The sequence below is a fragment of the Schistocerca gregaria genome, chromosome 4 (assembly GCF_023897955.1).
Source record: "Schistocerca gregaria isolate iqSchGreg1 chromosome 4, iqSchGreg1.2, whole genome shotgun sequence".
NCBI lineage: Eukaryota > Metazoa > Arthropoda > Insecta > Orthoptera > Acrididae > Schistocerca > Schistocerca gregaria.
In genome coordinates, this window is record NC_064923.1 from 603,010,160 (window position 1) to 603,015,482 (window position 5,323).

Below are 5,323 nucleotides of genomic sequence, written 5' to 3' on the forward strand. Positions count from 1 at the left end.
CCTTAGAGCATTACATCTACAGAGTTCGACTTAAAAGTGTTTCAAAGCATTTATAGCCAGATGTTTGGTGCAGAAGTAAGTGTTTCTTTTTTCTTTTTGTGGGCATGGCATTGGGTGGGTGGTGGAGGGACACTGCGCGTAGTTCTCATTGCAATTCAAGAAAACAACGTTAGGAGGTAGGTAGATGAGTATGATCACTTCCACATAACTTACGCGATTTAAGCCGCACAAGCTTGAAAACTTCTCAGGAGGCAGAATTGTTACTTGTTAGATACTTAATTGGTTTTTATGGTGACATTTCATGGCAGTGACGGGCGTAGCCAGCCACTTCGCTGCTCACGTGGTCGGATGGAGCAACAGTTTGGCGCGAGCTGTGGCTACTCTAAATATAGACTGATGGTGGAGGGAGGAGAAAGGAAAGGAAAGAAATTAGTGACTTCAGCTGCTTCGTGACTTTACGCGGTGTCGGCGGTGACGACTGAGAATGTGTGCTGAACTGAGATTCGAATCCGGGATTTGCTGGTTACCAACCTCTCGCGTTAACCACCGAACTGACCTGACAGTGCTCATCGCACCTTCGCGGACAATCTCGGCACGCCACGCTCCCGACACACATTCACAACGAGCGCCACCTATCCCCAGTCCTGGTCCATTTCCTCCACGCTCGCGGCTCTGAGATTCCCGCAGAAGGTCGGGCGTATTTGTGCACCCGCACTGAAGAAGGTGGATTCCTTGCCCTTCGAGGCGAATTATATGAAAGCTGGTGACAGGCGAGGAACCACACTTATACGAATGTGTGCTGTCCTGTTCTTTCGGATACGCCCGAAAGAGCGGACACCAAGCATTCATATAACTGTGAATACCCAAAGGCCACACGCTTTCAGTGCCAGTATGGCGGGAGCTACGTTTTCTGTGTGACCTACATTTCCCTTCAGATCAGTTAAACACTATCTCTGTACCAAAAAACTGCCCTTATCACCTTAAAATCTGATATTTTCTGCTTCACAGGTCGCTTACAAACTTAGTAGTGGCTCGCGCCGGCCTAGTACTGCAGTCAGGTAGCTTTACGCCCATAACATGTACGATTGATTACAAGGACCTCTACTATACACCGGTTTATGTCAATGGCATAGTCTTTGCTTTTCCTTTTCTTTATCGTTATTTTAAAATCTCTACAACAGGCAGGCTGTCAGCAGCATTCTATGCTGCTCTTCATCCATAGAATAGACAATGAGAAAACAAAAGAAAAAATATACATAAGTTACATAACGGTGGGTAATAAAACAGTAGACACATAAATACAAAACACGGAGCCGTTCACGCTCGACGATAATCCACACTACAAACTGTTGACACGATGCACAAACACTGAAGATGTCGATGGCACAGGTGAATGATACAGTGTGACGGTGAACGCCGAACAGTAAACACGACGGCACACACGAGACACTAACGGCGATGATCTCCGGCGCGCGAATGTCCACGTAGTGTGTGCGAGTCCAGGGACCTACCAAGAGGGGAAGAAGGGTGAGGGGAGGGAGAGGGGAGAACAAACATGCCAATGCCTGAGGAGATGGAAGGAGGAGAAGAGGGACAGGGGAAGGGAAGCCCGGGGGAGGAGTGGGGAGAAATGGAGGAGGGAGAGAAGCGGGAGGGAAAGGAGGGGTGGTGCCCAAAGGAACAAACACAGGAAGAAGGAGGGAGGATCAAAGTTGGTAGGAGGTGTAGATGGAGGGGAGGAGGACATTATCAGCGAGGGGGAGCTGGAGGAAGCCACCTTGGGAGAGGGTAACGAAGGTGGAGAGATGGAGAGCAGGTGGGACATGGGAATACAGACGCAGATGGGAGAGGATGGAGGAGACAAGCGGGTGAAGAGGATCGAGTTTAGGGGAGGTGTAGAGGATCCATATCCTTTCAAGGAAAAGGAGGAGGTAGGGAACTTACTGAGGTTATACAGGATCCGCATGGGGAACGGGAGATGGATGCGATAGGCGAGGCAGAGAGCATGGCGTTCAAGGATCTGAAGGGATTTCTAAAAGGAAAGGGGGGTGGGGGTGGAGATCCAGGCAGGATGGGCCTAACAGAGGATAGGGCCGATGAGGGATTTATAGGTGTGGAGGATGGTGGAGGGGTTCAGACCCCACATACGGCCTGAAAGGAGGTTGAAGAGACGGAGTCGAGAGCGTGCCTTGGCTTGGATTGTCCGGAGATGGGGGGTCCAGGAGAGGCGACGGTCGAGGGTGACGCCAAGAACCTTAAAGGTGGGGGTGAGGGCGGCAGGACGGCCATGGATGGTTAGACAGATATCAAGGAGGCGGAAGGAATCGGTAGTTTTGCCGACAATGTTCGCCTAGGTTTTGGAGGGATTGACCTTGAGCAACCACTGGTTGCACCAAGCAGTGAACTGGTCAAGATGGGATTGGACAAGGTGTTGGGAGCGCTACAGGGTGGGGGCGAGGGCAAGGAAGGCGGTGTCATCGGCAAACTGGAGAAGGAGGACGGGGGGTGATGGCGGTGGAATGTCCGCCATATACAGAAGGTACAGAAGGGGGAGAGGACAGAGCCTTGGGCACACCGGCGGAGGGAAAAAAGGTGTAGGAATCTGTGTTATGCATGGTGACGAAGGAAGGACAGTGGGAGAGAAAGGAGCCGATCAGACGGACGTAGTTAATTGGAAGGGCAAAGGTTTGGAGCTTGAAGAGGAGACCGGAATGCCATACACGGTCACAGGCACATTCGAGGTCCAGGTAGAGGAAGATTGTGGAGCGATGAGAATAAAGTTGTTCGGAAAGGAGATGAGTGAGGTGGAAGAGAAGGTCATCGGAAGAGCAGGATGGCCGAAAGCCACAAAGGGTAAAGGGAAGGATGCGGTGCTGGCACAGATGCTGGTGAATGCATCGGGTGAGAATGGATTACAGGACCTTGTTGATGGGACGGTAGGAGCAGATGCAGACGGCGGATTTCCATGTTTAAGGAACATTGGGATATGGGAGGTTTTCCACAGGTTGGGGTAGTAGCAGGTGGACAGGACTACATTGTAGAGCCTCACCAGAGTGGAGAGCAAAGAGGCAGGAGCTTCACGAAGGTGGCGGTAGGAGACACGATCGTGACCAGGAGCAGTGTTGCGTTTTGTATGGAGTGTAGCAATGAGATCCAAGCATTGGAAACCATGTGCGAGGGGAGGGACAGAGGTGTCAGTTCGATCTCTGACATCTGGGAAGAGGGAGTAATCGAACTGGGGATCGTCAGGGATGGAAAAGGTAGGAGGCCAAGTGATTGGCATTACTAAAAGTGTCAGGGAAGGGGCGATCATCATGGAGAAGAGGATAGTAGTGGGAGGGTTTAGTTCCGGTAAGGAGACAGAAGGCTGACCAAAACTTGGGCGAGTGTGTAGGTAGGGCAGCATTTAAACAGGTGCATGTTTGTCGCCAGTCCCAGAGTTTCTTAGCTGTGAAAAAGTCTTGGATGGATCGCTGGAGTTGCCGGTGGCGTCGTAGTGTGTCCGGGTCATGCGTGTGGAGGAAGGCACAGTAGAGACGGCAGGGGAGGACGGCCTGTGGGGGTAGGGTAGGATGGTGGGGGTGGATGGCGACAATAGGGACATGGGCCTCCACTGGCCTCAGATAAGGTCTGCTGTAGAAAGGAGGCAGCATGTGTAACATCGTCAAAGTTGGTGGTAGATGAAGGGGTGGCCTTTGACCTGGGTGGAGGGGGTATCCCGGTAGGCATTCCAGTTGGCATAGGAGTAATCATGGGCGTACTTGGGGGAGGGTCATTATGAGTGTCAGGATGGGGGCGACGACCGTCTGAAATGGTGAGGAGGACAGGGAGATGGCCACTATCAATGGGGTCCAAGACATCCACCACTATGCGGCCAAGGAGGTTGGGTGAGGAGAGGATGACATAAGGAGAGGAGTTGGATTCGGGGAGGGTGTGAAAGGGAATGGGGACAAGGTCGCCTTGGGTGGCGAAACGACTATGGATGTTGAGGTCAGTGGCGATCACGTAGGTAGAAAAGGTACGATCAATATGGGAGAGCAAGCTGAAAGGTATAGGGGAGTTAGAGCGGACATAGACGTTGGCGCAGGTGATGGTAAGGCTGCGGAAGAAGAGACTAAGGATCAGGTGTTCGGTGGGGTTGGGAAGGAGAGGTTAAAGCCGAACTGGGATCTGGCGGTGGTGATCAATGGCAACTCCACCACGCACAATCGGGAGGGGATTGTTGGAGCGGTGAAGGTGGGGCGATGTGTGGATGGTGTGGTGGGGTTGGAGGAAGGTTTCATTGAGGAGGAAGGCATCCACGGGTGGGTAGCAAGGGTGTGCATGAAGAGGTTCTCGTTGGCGGGAAGGGAACAAATGTTGTTGAACAGGACACAGTGCTGTCACGCCATGACAGTGATTTAGACGAGGGTGTGGAGACGGTAGAAGGTGAAATGGGCCTGTTTGTGGGAGTAGGTGGCATACATTTTTAGGTGGAAGATAGAACGGGCGGCGAGGGAGACCTGTTGGAGGGTGTGAGGGCGCTGGAAAGTGTGGATGTTTTGCAGGACAATGGTGAGGAACTTGATGATGTCCTCAGAGGTGAGAGGGGGGGACGAAAGTAATTGCCAGGAGGGGTGAAGGCATCCAGAGGGTGGACAGGGACGGTGAATTCAGGAGTGGTCGGAGGGGGTCGGGCTTTATATTTTTGGTAGTAGGTCGGATGGGGGAGATTGCAGGTACTACAGGAGGGAGGGTTCTGAAGGTTAGGGCACTGCCAGAGGAAGTGTGCTTGCCTACAATGCAGGCAGGTGGGGACCTGATGGCACACAACTGTTGGGTGTGCATTGTAGCGCAGACACCTCTGGCAGCGAAGGGATGAAGAAGGGGAACGGGAGGGGTCGACCTCATATCACTGGTTGAAGAGGAGGGCACCCTCCTTCAGGAGATGGTCAATGGAGGGAGCGTCCTCAGATAAAACCCACAAAAGGCGGATGGGGCCGGCTGAGTTAAAAAAAAATGCAGCGGACCGCCCACACCTTCAGCGAGGGATGAGCCTTGAGCTCCGCCAACACCTCCTCCTCCGTGATCGTCGGATAGCCGAGTAATCACGGTGGTGAGGGTCGGCGGGCAATGCGGGGGTTGGGGTTGGTGGGTAGGAGATGGAGAAGGAGCAGGGGTGAGGGAGGCATTGGGACCAAACTGGGTGATGGGGAGGCGGGAGAGGATCTCAGTATGGAGGGTGGGGCTGTGGGAGGAGATGAGAAATGAATCCCATCTGGGAGTGAGGAGTGAGATGAGGGTACCAGGGAAGTGTTGGCGGGGGAGGAGGGAGAGGTTCCGG